At 42.9% G+C, this 20,115-nt stretch overlaps 1 protein-coding gene across 3 annotated transcripts in view; it reads left to right on the forward strand.

Moving 5' to 3' along the window:
* The window catches only part of APOO (apolipoprotein O), a 75,788-nt gene extending 56,914 nt beyond the window's left edge, over nucleotides 1-18,874 (forward strand). For 2 of the 3 annotated variants that reach the window (XR_016444098.1, XM_090062191.1), the window contains one exon: nucleotides 892-1,219. The gene's annotated coding sequence lies outside the window, so the exon portion shown is untranslated. Of the gene's footprint in view, nucleotides 1-891; nucleotides 1,220-17,187 lie in introns of those variants that run through there. The other variant, XM_090062201.1, reaches the window with a different exon arrangement.
* Nucleotides 18,875-20,115: the final 1,241 nt, after the last annotated feature.

Genomic DNA, 20,115 nt, shown 5'->3' on the forward strand with positions numbered 1-20,115 from the left:
ATGAAGTGGGTCGTGTGGTCTGAAAAGTGCATCAGACTTTCACATATATCAAACAAACTTTTTTTCCATTTTTTGCAGAAAACTATACAGATTAAATTCTCCAGAAGTTTCAGTCTAAAACTTAAACAACTGAGTAATGTGACAATGTAACAGGAAACTGTTGCCACTTTACTTTATATTCAACAACATATATCCAACATGCAAATTAAAAATGTATATTCTGTGGCAGAGTGTCTCTAGAGAATTCTCAAATGAGTAATTGAGTTAGCAGTTTATCTTTGCTTAATTCTGTAGCATAGAGAGTCTGTTGTGTATCTGTTGTATGAATAGTTCTGCACACTCTGTTTTAATGATTAATTGCAGATTTTTTTTTTAACCACTGAATCTTTTTGAAAGTGGTTACTATGAAGACAGTGAACTTGACTTCTCTTCATTTGGCTTTGCATTAATCTAATATCACTGACGTCAGTGGAATTGTTCTGGATTTACATCAGGAAAAATATTTAAAAGGAATAAAAATTGTTCACTGATTTACCTAAATTCTAATGGGAATGTACAATTGTTTGGAGTGTGCTTCCCACCCTATCCTGCTCCCCTTTTTTTATGTTTACAACACTGCTGAGTCCTGAGAGCAAAGTTCTCTGTGATGTATATTATTGGCATGTGCTCTGGAGCAGGAACCTGCAGTATAGGTTTGTACACTAGCTAGTGCAATTAGCATGGCTATAATGCAGATCAGTAAATTGCTATACTGTAAATGTGTTTCTCAAATAATTGTTGACTTAAATTGCCATACCACAAAACTCTAATAGTAATTTTATACTGGGGATAAAATGAGCCTGTCTGTATTCACTTTAACATGTCTCTCTGGTTTCCCTTTGTTGGATATAGGTGAACAGAAGATATAGACAAGATCAGCATTTTTCTGGAGAGGAGGAAGACTGAGGAACATGCTTTAATTTATGAATGTACATAACATGTTCTGCCTCAGGAAAATTGACAGTGCACTATGTGAAACAGAGTCTCTGAATGGACGCTACCTAGTCTTGTCAGCAGGAGATTCTTAGGCCTTAATCCTGCAATAGGATCCATATAGACTGAAGAGTCTTCTCACATATAGAGATCCCGTTGTGGGATCAGTGCCTCAAGTAGCACATCTCCAAACTCCTCAATCTCATGTTATATATAATTTACAATTAAAGTTGAAATTTAAAATAAATTAAGTTTTCTTGCTTTTTTTTTTCTTTTTGACTTTCTTTATATGAACTTATCTGACATTCCTTTTGAAGGTGGGGGTGAACGAGATTCTCAAGATCAATTGACATGTTCTTTTTCTGGGAAAAAGTGTAAGTAGTGTGTCTGTAATGCAGTTTTGGCTAACAGATTTACAAATGAAAACAATTACAATGAAGCCTGTGTTTTGTCTTGAGTTCCCCTCCTTTTCATGCAAATCTTCTGCCTCATCAGTGCCAGTGGGAGGTATATAATGAAGCATCTGAGTTCCTTTTTAGTAGATGGATGGGAATGGAGTTGTTTATGTTTGTTCTTGTTTTTGCTTGAATGCACAGCTCAATGAGGATCAGAATTTTGTGTTGGTGGGAACCAGCTATAGAATAACCTGTGACCGTTTCCTTTTTTCCAGCCCGGCAAAGGGGAGAACTGTAGAACAAAGGGAATGCAAAATCGTTTTCCAAGACTTCTAAATCTGTGCACAATAGATAGCCTTTTCATTATTTGCTGCCACTTACATGAATCATTCCCAGGATAAGAGATTCTTTGCGGATCTATAAAATACCAGTAACTTGCAGCATGTAGATTTTGTTAGTGAGACTTAAATACTTGCAAATTTAACTCTCACCAACTATGCAAAATATCATGGGCAATACTTAGCATAAGTTATCCTCCTCCTGCCTGATTCTCTTAGAATGCTAAGGACATATTGGACCAAAAAAATGTTTGATTACCAGTTTGGCATGTTAAATTGAGCAGGAACAATTTGCAATGTATATTGTAGTTTGTTTGGGAATTCAGGCCAAGGATACTTCTTCAGTACCAGCAAAGCACATGTAGTTGCCTGGGCAGAAAAGTATCACAGCAAACTGTTCTGGATATAGTTGTGTGAGCATCTTCATGTGAAAATGGCAAATCTCTGCTGGCTCACTAAAGTTAACCATTCTGTGTAGATTCATCTTAACAATCTTTGGTGTTTATCAGGCTGCAAGGAACCATAGTCATGCTTCTTTTGACAGTAAGAGGAAGAAAAAGACAACACAGTGTGTTCCTATCTACTTCTTAACACTAACTGTTTTGTTCTGTGCACACCACTTCAGTACAAATATAGATTTCTGCTTCTCTGGTTCAGGAGAATAGCATCTTGTGTATATGTGGTTTGTTCCCACAGAACATTATTACCAGTTCAATTAGTTGGAAAGACAGATTTAGCACATAAATCTTTTTCAGTGGCATCTGACATATGGTAAACTCAGCATTGGAAGAATTCAGTGGCTTGGTTGTCTATAACAGGGGTTCACAACCTTTTACTAACATGGGGCTTGCAACCTGGCTGGTGCCCTGGACCACTATTCCCCTCTGACCCACTCCAGTCAGTGGTAAGCAGAGGCTGCAATGGGGAAGAGCATCTCTCCATGTAGGGTGGAGCACCTAGAGGTAACTGGCAAACTCTTAGGACAATGTGGACCAGGTCTGACCTTTCCAGGCTGGATCCAGTCTCTTTGTAGGCTGAATGTGACCCATGGGCCTTAGGTTGCCAACCTTGGTCTATAGGATTTATACCAAGTGTGGCCAAACTTCTTACCCTTCTGGCCATGAACCAAAATCTTGACGCTACCAATAGCTACAGGATGCAATTTTGCATGTGTCCCAGAATCATGGTGCCTTGGGTCACAGCCTGTCATATTCCAATGAATCTATGAATTCTGCTAAATATTTTGTCAAAGGACATGAAAAGGAAAGAAAAATACCCCAGTTCAAATCATATCTTGTCATTAAATGATTTCGTAAAATAAATAATAGTCAAGAACTGAAGAAAATTTAAAAAAAAATAAAATGCAGAATTTTGTTTTTGTTTAACTACTTTCTTCTAGAGCAGGAGTTGTCAACTGGGGGTACATGTACCCCTGGAGGTACTTGAGAAGGCCCTAGGGGGTACATGCAGGGAAAGAGCGCCACCACACCCTATCCCACACTGTCATGCAGGCGTCGCCCAGCCAGCTGGACGCAGGGGGCGGGGGAAGCTCGCATGTGGTGGCTGCTGCTGCTCTGTATCCACCATGTGTGCCACCCTGCCCCCTACTCAGCATCTGGCTGCATCCCTCCTCCCCCCACTCAGCAGCCAGGGGTACACTGCTCCACGGCCAGCCACCAGGGATACAATGATCCAAGAAGGCTGAAAACCTCTGTTCTAGAGCAAAATTTAAATTGCCCTGGGGCCATATGCTGCTTGTGAACCGTGGTTTACTGATCCCAGATCTATAGGATTTATTCTGCCAAACTTAGCATTTGCCCATCTGTTCCTTCAACTTTTCAGTGATATCCCAGTTTCTGTTTTTAAGTATAAGTTAGTGTGCCTTCCATGGCACACTACACATGCATTAACCCACTTTAATCTAGTACCTCCATTGTGAAGTACTAGGAAAGTGTGCATTATTCTGTCTTTAATGCTCATTAACTAAAAAAGCACAGTCTTTCAGTGATGCTTTAATGTGCATGAAAGCATGTGTAGACATGACCCAGAGCAGTGGTTCTCAACCTTTTTTTTGTACCAGAACCCATTTGTAAACATCGATGACCAGTTCTAACCCAGTGCCCTTCACTGCTGACCCATGCCCGCCCCCCCCCGGTCCCTAGTGTGTGGGGCAGGGGGTGGGTGTGTGGAGTACATGGGGGACCCCAAGCAGTCTCTTGCAGCTGGAACTCTGCCAGTTCCCCACATTTTTCTTCTTTAAAGGAGAACCCATTTTTACAGTTTGTTGATCCATTTTCAAGGGTTTTTTCATGACACGTGTCGGGGAATAGATCTGGGACCGCGGTTGGTACCGCCTCCCTGCCTCGGGACCGCCCACTGGATGTCAAGGAGTGACTCGCCACTGGTTGGGCGTTCGTACGCATCCGTCTTGCCTGCCACGACTTTGATTCATATTGGTCCAGTTGGTCCGGCGCGTACGGTCCAAAGAGGAGACTCCTTCACTCCTGGGGTCCTGGGTTAATGAGGGCTCCGCCACCCCTACACCCTCGCCCGATCCACCGGGTGTGTGACCATCCAGCTGGACCGGTCATTCATTAGGATGGTCCGTAATGTAAAGACTCATAAGATGAAGCCAACAGAAAAGTCACGGCCAAGGTCACCTAGGGTGTGCCACCGACTTCAGCCCTCAGCCGGCTTTCCCCGGTGCTCCCCTGTCTGCCGGAGGGCGGGGAACTCCCTTCTACCCTGCAACGGGCTGCTCCGCCCACACTAAAAAAAAAAGGAAGCAAGGCGGCGGCTTCTGTCTCTGCGAGTACGCCCTGCTGCAGTTTCTAGCGTCTCTGACCCCTGCCGGATCCTAGCCGCTCCCTGCAGCGTCTAGCCGTCTTCGGCCCGGCTGGGCCGGCAGCCCGTGTTTTCAAGTCCCACTGGGGGATACCTCTTACCCCAAAAGGTTTGGCCGCGTCTCCAAGCGGCTCGAATCCGCCGAAGGGCGCTCCCACCGAAGTTGACGACTCCGCCTGCTCCTTCTGGATCCGCCCCCCTCCGGGACGGCTCCGGTGCTTCTTTTATACCTGTCCGGGTCGTTCCAGCGCTTCTCTTCTGGACCTGCAAAGGGTAAGTTCCCACCGCGTGTTTCGAGCCGCAGCACGCGGGGTGCGCTTGGTTGCGCCTAGGCGGGGTCCTTCGGAGCCTGCCGCCGCCTCCTCTCCCTTACAACACGTTTGTATATTCTTGTGACCTACTTCTGGGTTGTAAGCCATGGGTTCAGAAACACTGCCCTAGGGCACCCAAACTTATAAGACTGGGTTATTCTGGCCAACAGTGCTTGTTGACTCCAAGGCTCTTCATTCAACCTTTAGTGCATCAAGGACATGCCTCTTCAGTATAATTTTGGTGTTCCAATGGTAGTTAATCCACATTCAGACCCTTAAAACTTCTTAATGTTCATAACGGCTTCATCTTTTAAAACCTGGCTTAAATAAGTCTCTGATTTTACTGCCCCTTCCAGCCACAAAGCATTATCCACGCAGAGGCCTCAGAAAGACTGAAAGCTCTCAAGTGTTAAAACTTGCCTGTCCTATGACTAAAAATGGACACAATGTGCGCCTGTTCTACCTGGTTATATATGTGTTCTGTTTGTATGGAGAATAAGGAGCAAGAGAAAATCAAGAGATATGAAGAAACTGAAGTCCCATTTTCTGGAGAGGTCTAAAAATGAGCCTGAAACTTCTGGATCCTATTCCATAGACTCCTGAACCCATTAGTCTTCATAATCCAGTGCTTCTTTGCAAACAACCAACAGTCAAGAATTCAGCAGAGAAGCTGGCCTAAAGAGAAAGAGGAGAGTGTGTGTATTTAAAAGAAACTGACATTGGCGATAGGGTTAACACCAGCCACTGTAGCAAACTCATTAACACTTTTGATGTAAAAAACCCTCTATTGTCAGAGCAAAGTGCTGAAAGGGATTGTTTGTAACACTTCAAGTGAAAACCAAGAAAAAAATCTGTCATCTTAAAGGTGTAGAAAGACTTCTGGAAACGCACTTTACCTGGCAGCTGCCATCTAATTGATGAAACTGAGTCTGCTACTAAGCCATCTGCTTTCTCAGTACCAAGTTGACTAGGGAATATATATGAACCATATTAGAGCCTTCCTTGAAGCTGAAACATCTTGTCTGTTGCCACTAGTACAGCCCCCAACAATTATGATGCTCCACACAAAGAACTGTCCATGGAGAATTCCTCACTGCCACCAAACTGTCTTCTCACTGTTGTTGAGCCAAGACCCACAGTTTATAAGGAAATAAAAGTGGTGCTGCTGTGAGACCTGAGAGACTCTTTAGAGCATGACCTCCAAATTTGCGTAGCTGCTGACTGGACCGATACCAGCCATGCACATGGAGTGCCACTGTCATCCTTCTGAGGATTAAGGGGTCTGTCTTCTGAGTCTTCAGTGGAGCCAGATTGTAAATGACCAGGTAAGAAACCATACTTCAGTCTTGCCGTGGGAGCAAGGGTTTGTCTTCAGATTTTTTTCTGAGCATAAGGAACGCCTTCAGGCCCTCAGGTAGTGGTGGAATGAGTAAAATTGGCTGATGTGAGAATTTGCAGAAGGCCCCGACAAGAAGGTCAGAGGCAGCAGCTACTTTCTAATCTATTCACAATACAAGTAAGATCAGATTATTCTAATATTTCCTTTTGTTTGTTTGTTTGTTTTTTATTTATTTCAACATATGGAGGGGCATTCATGTTTTTATTCTAAACCTTTTTGTTATCTTTTATTAGCAACATCTTTTGTTCATAATGTTAGCATCAGTAAGTGGGATTTTGGAGCATTTGACTATACAGGCAGGCCTCTTGTATGGAAGGAGAGGAGCTAAAATTTCTGAGCACATGACCAGACAAGTATGATTATTTAAGCTGGCAAAACCATCACTGCTAAAAGCTGGCAAGATGTAGATGAGCTGGGTAAAGCTGAGGCAGTAGTTGGCAGAGAGGAGTTTGAGACTGAAGGGCACCCTTGAGGCTATGAGAACACCCTGGGAATGTGCCTTAAAGATGTAGCTGACCAAATTTTGGGTCTGGGCATGTCACAGATGGTATGATAACCCTTCTCTAGTCTTCTGGGACTTTGCCATCATCCATGAGTTGGCAGGTATCACTGACAGGTAGTTCCTACAGCACTGTAGAGTGAATTGTCAGGCCCTGCTGACTTGTATTCATCCACATGGTTCATAAGTTCTGTGCTATTTACTTATGATCTGCATTCCTTTGCCTTTGTTTATGTTGATTGTGCAGTCAGATGAACATTATTTTCTGCCTTGAAGATGGAAGTAAAGTAGTGTTGAACAGCTCTTATTTTTGTCTTCTGTGAATAGATCACCACCTTTACTGAGCAGATGACTCATAGTTTCTGTGGGCTGTTGTCTAACATATTTGTAAAACTTCCTCCCTGTCTTTAACTTCTTTGGGGTGGGGGAAAATTTTTTTTTGCTTGTTTTCCTTATTGTCCCCCGTATGTTTGTTCTGTTCTTCTTGTATACTTCCTTATCACCACATCCTTCCTTCCTTTGCCTCCATGTATCTCTTGATTTTGTTTCAGATCACTAAGAAGTGCCTTACGCAGCCACATCAGCCTCTTGCAGTTCTTATTTTTCCTCCAGTATTCGAGTTTCCAGTGTGTTGTCTTCGGACCCCTTTTTTCTTCTGTCTGTTCTACTTCACTTGCTATTTGGGTTGATTTGAAGTCTGCCTTTCTGAAGTCCCAGTGCCTTTGATTTGCAGTTCTCCTGCTTTCTTCACCTTGGAATCGTGTGTTTTATCAAAACAATTACTTCATCCTAACAGCTTCCAAGAGAGAGTAACTTAAAACACCAAAATAATGTGTATTTGAGTGACAAGCTGCTTAAAATACAATAGTAGGTCTCAAAAAAACTAGTGGCTTGATGAGACAATCCATAGTCAACAGATAGGCGCCTATATTAAACATTTAGCTTTACTTGTAGTTGGGAGAGAATTGCTGTGACAGGGCATGAGGTGAGGCCTGCCTGAGCGGTGCCATGTTCATTCTGCAGATTTTGATGTTTCCATAAGACTTGGGGTCCAGTCTCTTTTTTTCTACCATAGGAGGAAGGGGAAAAATTGCTTAGAAGGTGAGAGGGGTTTTAGAAAGAAATGCTTAGAATACAAAGGTAAGGGTTTTTCTCTTCTAACAACTTGTGGGTAATGCAGGGTCATCAAACTTAGGATACCTATTCTTTAAAGGCTGAAATATATACCACATGGTCATTGCAAGCAGCATGTGGTAGGGACAGTTCATACTGTCCCTAGAAATGTTTGGTGTCTTCTCCCCCACTCCAGCTGTTGGTTTGAGGTTTTATTTTCTTTTGTTTTAAATGAAATTCCATCATACACAAATATAGTTAACCTCTTAGGTCAGAGGCCAGGAAAAGTGCAAATAAGGAAAACCTCATATTTTTGTCTCTCTTCTGTAAATATAGCGAGTGTCGAGCTCACTTCCTGCTATATAGAAACAAAACCAGAATGGGTGTCATTTCCTGATGACATAGTTGTATGTAACCTGTACCTTCCGATTCAAGCTACGAATCAGAAGGGTAAACTTGGTTCAAGACATTGTTCACAATTTTGTTTTGGCCTCGTAAGCAAAAAGTATTTCATTACTTTACACTGCACAAGATTTTCTTGAACTTTTTTGGAATTGTGCCTCCTTAGAGAGAAATTTGGGGGTTTTTGTGGTTTGTTTTTGTTAACCTGGATGGCTTTTCCTTTAAGAAAAATAATCATTTTACAAATTGTCTGACTTAACATTTTCTAATAAAAGCAATAAAGTGAGCCTGAAATGGGGTATTTACTTTCACTTTCCAGTCTTGATGCACTTTCTGCAGCCTGCTGTAGTTGTGGAATGGTAACATATAGGATGAGTCTCTAAGACTCTGAGTTAAATGTCCTGTTTGTGCAATACTCCCACGTCTCAAGTTCAGACAGGTAGATCTATTTCAATGGTCTCTAAAGACAATGAAGAAACCTATTGAGAAGTTACTGAAGAGTTCTGGTCTACCATTGACCAGCAAAGTGCTTATTGTCTGTGTTTAAGTGCCAGTTTCCTGATGCGTTTATTCCTTCACTCTTCTCTGAAGGCAAAAAGGTATCAGTTGTTAGTGTCTCAGATAAATAGTTCTGTGCAGCTGCTTGCCCCATCAGCCAAGTTCAAAAGGGCCAATTCATAAACAGTTCCTCACTGCCTGATTACTCAAGAGCTCTTGTATAACACAACCTGGGCAAGGACATATCCCTGAGGCATTAAAAGATGTTGGCTGTATGGTTGCTTTTACAAACAACCAATCCTGAAGACTCTAAAATCAGCAACTATTTATACCATGAAGCATTTCCTATAGACAAAATAAAGCAGGGGTGGGAGAGTTTTAGCTATTGGAAAGGCTAGTAAGTCAGGTGTATCTGAAATTTTCCTTTGTTATTATCACTCCTCTTCTAGACCAGTTTCTTAAAGGTTGAATATGTAAAAAAAACAAACAAAGAAAGTTTATTTTTGGTTTTGTTTTTTTTAGCATCTAGCTTATGCCTCCTTTTCTAAATTGTAATATGGGGAATGCTTTAGCTTGCCAGTGGAGTTGGTTAAAGTATTTTGGGAATCTCAGACATGGGTGCTACAGAAGAGTAAAATACTCTATTATTAACTGTGGTAATAGTCTTAGCTCCTGATCTCTCATTAAAAAGGTACTGAGGCAGGAAGTTTAAGAAAAAAAAGATATTAGGCCCCTATTCCAAGGGTATAATAAAATACACAGAATTCTTACTTATAACAGTAGTCTTCTCTGTCAATATTTCACACTTTGGAATATCTTTCATCTCTAAAAGCTTGAAGGTGCTTCAGGAGGGTTAGTAAATTCAGGGCTTCCCACAGTAATTAGGATTGTGGGATTTACCTTTTGCTTATGGGCCTTTGCCTGTTGTTTTTACTTTGAAGAATTGGGAGCATGTAATGGGTCCTATAAATAGTGACTGCAGCACAAAACTCAGTGTTTTAGTTTCACTGCAATAACAGTGAGGGTGCACCTTAAAAACCAGCATGCTGGGAGGCTGGAAAGACCATTAGACATACCTGAAGGAACTGAAAGCCAGGTTAATGAGTGTGGAAGATTCAGATTTGGTCTTCCAAAAGAAAGAGGAAATGGGTCTGCTTAAGGCTAAAGAACAAGTACTCTGCAGAAGCTTTGGAAATTAAGCCTGCCTGTCTTTCTTCAGAGTTCTCCTGCTGTAGCCTTTCTCTTGTCTGTTCCCCACTGTGGCAATTGCTTGCTGTTTTTATCATGACTCTGGTGTTGGGGGGGGGAGCAGTTCCAAAATTTGATTGCATAAGGCTTGCTACTATTTTTGTATAAGTTTCTAGCCTTTGCTTTTGTAGAGGAAATACTGACTCGAATGCTAAAGCTTCAGAAGACCTTAAATTTTACTATTACAAAGGAATGGTTTTTGAGTAGTAGCAGTGGCTCCTGTCCCTTCTTTCCCAGAGCCATAGAGATTACCTGGAATATGTTCTCCAACTTGACTAGCCATGGCCCAGTACAGTGGTAATGCATAGGGGGAGCGCTCCCTCCCCCCATCCTGGTTGGTGAGGTTGGTCATGGGGGATCTCCCCCCTGTCACTGACTGGTTGCTGGTGGGGGGCATGTGCCCCCCTGACTAAGGTGGCACCAGTTTCCCATGGCCCAGTAAGCATGATTAGTGTAACCTCCCTATTCCTTCTACCAGGGGCAAATCTGCAGAAGCTCACTGGTGTGGCTATCCCTCCACTTTCAGTGGACCACACCAGAGGAGCAGCAGCCAGGAACTTTTTTTTTAAAAGTCCCCAAAGCAAATAACAATCCTGCACCTTGCCCTCCCCCTTTCACCCTCTATACTTAGTGACACCTCCCTTCCCCTGCCATTCCCCCCACCCTGCTGCCACTGTTTTCAGCTGTCCAGGGGGTAGGTGTTGGGAGCTTTAGAGCAGGGGTTGGCAACGTGTTTTTGGACAGAGTGCCAAGAATACTTGCAACTTTGACTTGTAAGATGGTGTGCCGGGGCGGATGGCAGGGGAGCCATGAGGGGCCTAGCCTTGCTGTGGCACTGCAGCCCTGGCCCCTTCCTCAAAGTGTGAGTGCCAAGCAAAATACCTTCATGTGCCATGCTCTGGCATACATGCTGGGGGTTGCCTACCTCTGCTCTAAAGCCACTGCTGTCTGCTCCAGCCAGACTGTGTGGATCTGGGCTAAGCCAGCTACAGTTGTGACAGTGGGCAGGTTCCCTGTAGGCCTGGGAGCAGGAGTGGGGGAAAGGGCCACTGCTACAGCCACAGCTGCCATTGCTATCCCTAACCATGCCTGGCTCCATGTATGGCTGGAGAAGGGCAGGAGTGGCTCTGGAGCTCCCCAGCCCCAGGTCAGGTGGGGACAGCACCAGTGGCAGGCAGAGGAGGGAAGGGAACATGACACTAAGCAAGGAGGAGGTTGCGGGGGGGGGGGGGAGATTTCTACCTGCTTGAGAGACTTAAAGTTCCTGCTGCTGCTCTTATGATGTGGTCTGCCTGCCAAGGTGTGTGTGGCGGGGGGGGGATAGGGGGGAAGACTAGGATAAGGGTAGGGGTGCAGCCACCCCTGCAGCATAAGTTGCTGCTCCAACACCTTCCTAAATCCTGGAGCCACCCAGGTCTTCTACCCACTGCACCAGCCAGAATTGTTTGGCGATTGGTTAGGAGCAGTGACCCAGTCAGTATCTCCTGTGCTTAGTCTTGGAGGGCTCATCGAGTGGTCTGGTTTGGAGTCTTCATGTACCATTCCAGTACTCTGACCAGAGAGATCCTGTGTCAGATTCCTCCCTGAGCTCCCCCTTGCTCTCCATTCATCCAGGAAATACTAGCTTGGTGCTGATGCCATAAGAGCCCACAGAATAGGAGGATAGACTGGGTAAGGGGGCCTGTCCCTGCCCTGCGAGACTCCCAGGCACCCAAAGGACCCAGGACCTATACAGGAAAGGCTTGTGCCCAGCCCTGTTAGCTAAAGCCCTACCATCCACCATTATGTGTGGACTTGGGGCAAGAACTAGGAGAACACTGGTTCTGAAAGCATCATCACTGGAGTCCTTTGCCCCCAGTGATTTCTAACGTTCAGTTTTCCAACTCTTAAAAGCTTAAAGAAAGCCATTTGGGGTAAACAAAACACCTCCTGGGCTGTCCATGAGGAATTGGCTCTTTAGGTTTAAATATTGCTCTTATGAGCAAGAGACTTTATAAATTGGCAGAAGGGAGATCATAGATATGAGTGGGAACAAAAGAAAAAGTGGGAAATGAAAGAGGAAGGAATGCAGAGAGAACAGAACAAAAAAACCCCTTCACGTTTAGTTATTTTCTTTTCTTGTTTCTCCATTTTGTTGCTTCTACATGATCAGGAGTCTTTACCACCTCTCCTCTTCTTCATCCTCTGCTCAGCAGCCCAGTTGCTGAGAGCCACAGACTTCCTTTTAAAGCTGTAGATTGTGCAATGTTGTCTGTCTTGCCTGAAAAAAAAATCTAGCCTCGACTGAAATTTGGCACGTTTAAATATAATAGCAGATGTAGGGGGAGGGGAAGTTTCCCCAGAATGTGCATGTAGAGTGGGAAGTGCAGCTGCTTATGTTAGCACTGTGCTCCCACGCTGCAGAGAATACATCTTATAAAAGAATAATAATAATAATAAAAAGTTAACGCCTCTAAGGCAGTGGTAACTGGGGCCAGCCCTCCACCGAGCTGTGCTGTTATCGAGCAAGAGAAGGTTGGACAGGAAACCAGTAAAAGAGCACAGAGTGTTTACATACATTCACCTTCTTCCAGTCCATTCCCTCTGCTTCTTGTGTTGCTCTCTGTTTACAAGGGACGGGGGTTGAGCCTGTTCATAGAAGGAAGAGAAACCCTGCCCCCAACACGGCAATCTATGGTAGATACTGTGAAGGAAACTAAACCTAAAGAAGTTTTCTCCCCTCCCTACGTAGGCTTTTGTTTTTCCAGGAAGGTGGCAGTCCTCTCCTTAGCATGTTTGTTATAAGCGTGAGAATTTAATCTAGTGGTAATCTATATTGAGCTAGAGCTTAGTTGGATACTTCACATTGAAATTTCTATTGTACATAATAGGATTTGTACAATATAGCACTAATGTATTGTTTTTATAGGAAAATTAACTTTTTCCCCCACTCTCCATTCCTTGCCACAACCTTTGTGTTGAGCTGTAATTTTTAAACAAAATTAGGTTCTTTCATAATGATTTTATCCCCAAGAAATCTGCTTTATTTTCCTTGAACTAGAATGGATGTCATATGCCATAATAAGATATCTTCATTTACACTACTGTGGACAAAGAAGAAAGAGCATTTAACTGGGCCTTGACTATACTACTATTATTATTATTATTATTATTATTATTATTATTATCATCATCATATTATCTCTTTATTTTACGCTTATGTAATCCCATTGCATTGATTCTTTTGATAGCTTAATAATCTTAAACAACTGGGTATGTTACTAATTTACCTACTTAAGTAGACCTACTAATGAGTTTTACTAATGTGGCAGGTTCTTTGGGTAAATCTGATATCTTTTATTAGACCAACTTGAATAGTTTTATTAGACCAACTCAAATAAAAGGTATCAGATTTATCCAAATAACCTTGTCTGCCTATGTCCTTAGATCAGCCTGGCTACAACCTATACCCTTTTCCTAATGTGATAACTCCATTCTGGTGATTCTTTGGAGGAATACCATATTTTCCAGAAAGTCCTCCCAGATGTTTTGTATAGTGCATGTTTGGAGACTGCAGCAGAACCTCGTAAATTTTTTGCCAGGCCAGAGCAGTGAGAAGGACTTCCTGTTGAATTAAAAAGTGTTATGACATTACTGTTTCCATTAAGGCTGTGCCAGTGAGTAAGACCTGTGACAGCCCCTTTTGGTAACAGGACAAGCAGGAACAAATAAAAGCTAATGTATGAAAACCTCTGGCTGGATTTTCCTGAGTGTTTTTTTTGCTTGTTTGTTTTGGGGGGGTTTTTTAGGTGCCTCACATTAAAGGCACCTGAACAATGAAGAGTCCTTTAAGGAAGTGTTTAAACACCTATTTTCTGAGAATCAGGCTACTTTTACAGGCGTCTCATCATAGGCACCCAAAATTGGAGGCTTCTAGACTTTTTTTTAAATTTAATTTTTATCCACAGCCAAATTAGCCAAAATTAAAACCAAATCCAAGTGTCCAGAACCATAAGTGGCCTTCCACCTGCACCTGGGGCTTCAGATGTTTCCAAAACCTTTGGCAGGCATCCTACTTGCAGGCCCAAGCCCGGAGGCTTGGGGTTCAGATGCCCCTGTTTTGCTTGCCCTTAGCCATAAGGCCCTCGGACCAAGCCATGGAGGAGAATCCCATTTCCATAAACTGGGTGTAAAGCCGTTGCACTTTAGCGGGTACTGAACTGTGCCAGGAGAGCAGTTCCCCTGGGTGGCATTTCAGGAAAACTGCCTTCTTGGACACAGATGCATGGTATTTCCCTTGCCAGGTTAAGAAGCCACTATACACTTGTCCTGAGCCTTCAAGAGGAAAGGGCTAGATCAGTGATTTCTCAACTAGGGTGTTTATAGCACACCTCCGAGACCCTTTCAAGGGGACTCCAGGGTGCTACAGAATGAGAGCATTGTTAGCTGTACAAACATGATTCACAAGATAAACCCAGAGATTTAATATAGGAATCCACAGTGTTAAACCATTCTGACCTGCTGTTGTCTTTCTGAGTTCTTGGCAACAGAAAAGCTACTCTGTTAATTGTCTGAAGTAAAAAAAAAAAAAAAAAAAGAGTAAAACCACCATCCAGGGACTAGACTGCATGAGAGGCTATGTATCAGCTCTGTCATATGGCCTAAAAGTAGCCTAATAAATACCAGAATGGAGGATTGATTTAATTGCATACATGCGAGAGAGATGAGAAATACCAGAGAGGCAGACTGAAATGGATAAAAGGGAAGCCCCAAAGACTGTCAGAGAAGTATTTGTAAAACAGTTGGGCGAGGAAACTGAAAGAGGACGTGCTTTTCCCTAAGGAATGGGTTGGAAAGAGGTTTAGAAATGGGAGCAAAGAAACAAATCACCTGCTATTTGATTCCTAGGACACTGAGGGAACCAGGACTTTATGGAGATCCTCTTTGTAAATGCAACGGACCGCATCCAAGATTGTTAGGAGGTGTAAATAACTGAGACTACCTACAAGTCTTTGAATGTTGACTAATTGCTTGCATCAAGAGGAGTAACTGCATTTAAATTGAAAAGCTTGACCTGTTCTCTCTCTAGCCCAGCCGCTATCCTGCCTGCAACAAGCTTCACATTCGATCACTGCCACTGGTGATCTGGAAAGACTGCTAATAGGACTGGTTGCTTTTTTTTTTTTCCCCAGTAAACTTTAATTTGTGTCAGTTCTCCACCCCATTTATATATGCTTTTACGTCTTCTAGTAAAACAGTTACTGGACTCCTCTGTTGGGTCAAACAGTGCAGAGGCGTGCATTCCGATCTGTCAAGCTGAAATGGGATGCAATATATTATTTGGGGAACATAGTTCCTATACTTCTGAGGCATCAAGTTCAGTGCCCAGGATTGCAGGCAAACATCAGGTAAAAGAATCCCCCAAATCACCACTTTAGACCCTCATCCACAGCTCTAACTAACAATGTCCCAAATAACAAGAATATATTGAAATACACCCTATGTGAAAGCAGAGGAGACTAAAGTATTGCTAATATCCTGCCATTGCAAGAACAGGGAAGTAGGTGGCTAAGGTACAGTCAAAAGATGAAAGTAGATTGTACTTCCAATGTACAGTGTGTATGTTTGTGTATCGCAGTGTCTAGGTAGTTGCCATGCGGTTTCCCTAACTGCTCTCAACTGTGGTAATGTCTATGGAAGAGCTCATGACAATGCTTCACTCCTCAAACAAGTCCCAGGGCATTCTGAAATGGACTCCCAGTACATGTTGTCATAATTCTGGGATTAACTGCACCTCTGAACCTTTCAGGTATCTCACTTAGGCTTCCAGGCTCTCTAGCACATTTTTGCAGTTTTTTCCCTGCTAGACCAGGGATTTAGGTTGCCATCCCTTTGCACCTTCACTGTAACAATTGCAGAAAGTCTGGATTTGGTTCAGCACCTGCAGATCTGCTCTGCTTTAGGGGTTGTGATGGAACAAATCAATGACCCGTTAACTCTCATTATATACTTGAGACAAAGGCACTGTAAATGAACCATCTAATTCAAGAGTTGGCAATGTTTAACCTATGGGCTGGATACTAGCTGTTGAGCCATTGGATCTAGCCCATGAAGCCCAAGGGCTTTGCCTATTTTTGAGCTTGTGTCAGAGCTGAGAGCAAAGAGCTGCTCCAGGGCTGGGGCACTTCCAGCTGCAACCACACTTCCACCCTGCTTCTTCTCTCCACCCTCTCCATTATCTGTCTGCTGGTTCTGGCATAGGCACAGCTTCTAGTGATGGGGACCTGCACGGGGGCTAGGCAGCTGAAAGCTGTATCTACCCTCCTCTCTCTTCCCCACTCCACATCCTAGCTGCAGCGTAAAAATGGCAGCATTGTGGACACAACTTCCAGATGCTCAGCTCCAGTGTAGCTCCCCACCACACCCACCTGAGGAGCAGGGGCTGGGAGAAGTGGCAGCCTGGGCACAGTTCCCAGCTGTCTGGTCCCAGAGTGAATGCGGGGAAGGCCCCTTCCATTGATATGCTGCCACTCTGTCCATGTCGGAACAAAGTTGGGTTGTTCCAGCCCACAGCTTGAAAAGGTTGCCAGCCACTGACCTAGTAGAACATGCATGTCAGGGTTTATTTGTTTTATGTGTAGATGTGTAGCAGATGCATTACTCAATTTGGTCAGTTCTTGCTTCAATGGGTCTATGTGTAAGTTGGAACAGGATTTTCCCTCTTTGTCTGTTAGGTCTCTTCAACCAATACAAAGGAGAATACATGATTTCTCTCCCCTGTGAAAAAACTTACATTGACTTGTCACCTGCACTAGTGTTTGCATTATTTACCCCCTACCCCGTGGTTCTTGTTTCTACAGGAAACCTACTCTTTGAGCTCAAAGCACAAAAATAGATAACAATGTTTGCAAGAGTCATCTTGCATATCCTTTGTGCCTTTATGTCTGTCATGCTTCAGTATAATCATTGAAATGTCCAAGTTTGCAGAGCATAAAATCTGTCTAACCCTATACGCTAGATCTTAGTGTGGGGTTTTTTGTTTTGGTTTTTTTGTGTGAATATTTCTTTTGTTTTAGCCTGCTCATAGCACAGAGTGCTTCTTCACATTAGTATTGTGATGATGGTTATTATATTTATTTTTTTCATTGGTCAGGCAAGAACTTAACTTCTTTTTTCATTTTTTTTCTAGCTGGAAGAAATATCTTACAGGATGAGTAAACCTGAAACTGCATCTATAACATCACTCTGTGACCAGAATGTCTTGACAGTCCTTGAAAATATATGTATGAGGCCCCATTTGCCTTATATAAGTGGTTCTCAAACTTTTTTGGCTCAAGGTACCCCTGGGTAGACTCAAGACACACCTCAGAAAATGCCAACTCTTAGTTTTCGCTCATTTTTTGATTACAGAAAAAAAGTAAGCACGGAAAATAAAATACAGAAAAAAAAATCTGTTGCAAAGAACTTGGAAAGATCCCAGCAGGTCAGAATGTTCTTAGTGCTATTTACAAGGGTGTAGGTTGTAGCTGTGTTGGGCTAAGGACACAGGCAGACAAGGTTTTTTGGGTGAATCTGATATATTTTATTAGACCAACTAATTAGCTGTACTTGATTGAGTACAACTAATTAGTTGGTCTAATAAAAGATATCAGATACACCCAAAGAACCTTGTTTCCCTTAGCACTATTTGAAATTTCTGGGTTTAACTTGTGACTCATGTTTGCGCACCTAAGAGTACTAACATTGTATGGCACCCTTGAAAGGATCACCAGGCACCCCAGGGTGCTGCAACACCTTGGTTAAGAATCACTGGCTGTTACCTTTTTCAGTAGAAATGGTTACAGTGGGTGCAGTGGGCATATTCTATAAGCAATGACATGGTTAAAAATACAGCTTATTTGTGTTTATTTTCTACCGAGTTTCTCCATGGCAGTCAAATAGTAGAAGAGCACACTCAAAGATGCCTGTCCACAGTGACCTTGAGCAGAGGCATGAAATTCTGATTTAGATAATTTGGCTTATTAGTGTTGGCCCAGTTCAGTACAGGCAGTCCTCAAGAGCAGAATTGGACCTTGTGTACATGAAGTTTGTGTGTGTAACAGATTATATATAGAACACAAAACAATATGGTGTTATGTAACTTTTATTGGCATGAGTTTGCGGTGGTTGCATTGCTTAGGAATGGTAAAGTCATGAATGAGCTGGACACACAGCCCCTTTTATGCTGCATCATTTTGTTTTTCATGTGATATCTATGACAGAATACTTTTTTTAAGCTTCTTACTGATTACTGGCACAGTTCAATTAATGGGTTTTGCAAGTATAGGGACTTGGGTTCTTAAGCCTAAGTAACAAAACTAAGTTTTGTAAGAGGAAGACAATGCAATAAAACCCACAAACCCTTTATAAAATAGTCTCAGTAAAACTCCATAAAGAATTGCTACAGCAAAACAAGAAAAGCACCTTCCAAATATGCTTCCAAAATGACTTTTCAATTCCAGAATGTTAAGTCTGAACCTGTTTACCTTTCTAGGCCAAGCAGCTGTGAATTTCCCATTTCCAACTCTATAATAAACTTTCTGTTTCTAGCTTGTCAGTAATGGTTATGATGTGATGACATCTTGATTTACCCTGAAGTTCACTGCCCCTTCATCATGGTTACTTGTTCATGTCCTGCCATTGATGGGTTAAATTTAAAATTTTTAGAATTTTAGTGCTTATTTAATGCATATTGCTTATTATTATATATATTCAATACAAGTGTGGCTAACTAGCATGCTAGAAAGAAAAATCAGGCTCTCACAGCCTAGCAGGGGAGCAGCTTTGTGACAAAGCAGTTCTCACACATTCCCAGAGAGTTTTTTGTAGGGAGGAAAAACCAGCCCTGAAAAGAGAAGCAGCCCCATCTCCCATGCATTCAAAAAAATAAAAGCACAGCTACAGAGATTAGTATGTCCTGGTACCTAGAAGTCCCAATTAGGGATAGAAAGATTCCAACTATATGATTGCGTCTTATCAGACACCTGGTGCATGAAATGCATGTGGACAGCACCTCCACATGGGACTCTTTAGCCTGGAAAAGCGCAGGCTCAGGGGTGATCTGATGGCCACCTATAAGTTTATCAGGGGTGACCACCAGGATCTGGGGGAACATCTGTTCACCAGAGCGCCCCAAGGGATGACGAGGTCGAACGGTTACAGACTCCTGCAAGACCGTTTCAGGCTGGACATAAGGAAGAATTTCTTTATTGTCCGAGCCCCCAAGGTCTGGAACAGTCTGCCAGCGGAGGTGGTTCAAGCACCTACATTGAACACCTTCAAGAGTAAATTGGGTGCTTATCTTGCTGGGATCCTATGACCCCAGCTGACTTCCTGCCCTTTGGGCAGGGGGCTGGACTCGATCTCCCAAGGTCCCTTCCAGCCCTAATGTCTATGAAATCTATGTCTATGAAATCCAGTGGCAGGACAAGGTATATTTGGGCCTGATCACCAGCACCAGCTAGGTACACAATGAATGGGCTAAAGGTATGACACTTGAAGGGAACAAAGAGAGTTCATTGCTTGGAAACTTCCTCCAGGTGAGACCACCACAAACTGAAGCAAGAGGCCTGCAGAAGATGATTGCATGCTGGCCAGATGTCCATCTTCCTATGTGCATCCTTGTGACACAGTGTGTGGTAAGAGCCTTTGCTTGCTTGTTAATTGTCGTATGCTGCTACTGTGCATCAGTAAGGGTCTCCAAGTTATCAACTGGATGTGTAGCGATTGGTCATTTTAGAGATGATGTACTGTGCCCACAATTGAGTTTTGGCTGCTGATTCTTAAAATCAGGGCAACAGACATGGGGGCTGAGAATCAAAATAAGATTCCAGTTCTGGAGGGAAGCATTCAGAGAAAGCATTCAGTGAAATACTCACCATAGAATATTTTTTTCCATCTTGTGATGAGCTCACTTATCATTCCAAACTTTGAAAAACAACCAGCTTTGGTGTGGAAGAGTAGTTGTAGATGCTGACTGTCCATATCTTCACAAGAAATCAGTAAAGAGGTATGTAAGTCATTGGTAGGCATATTATGCCTTCCCCTTATGCGCACAATTCATTTTGTGAGTCTACAA

The sequence above is a fragment of the Crocodylus siamensis genome, chromosome 1 (assembly GCF_052110815.1).
Source record: "Crocodylus siamensis isolate JL-2025a chromosome 1, ASM5211081v1, whole genome shotgun sequence".
Lineage (NCBI taxonomy): Eukaryota > Metazoa > Chordata > Crocodylia > Crocodylidae > Crocodylus > Crocodylus siamensis.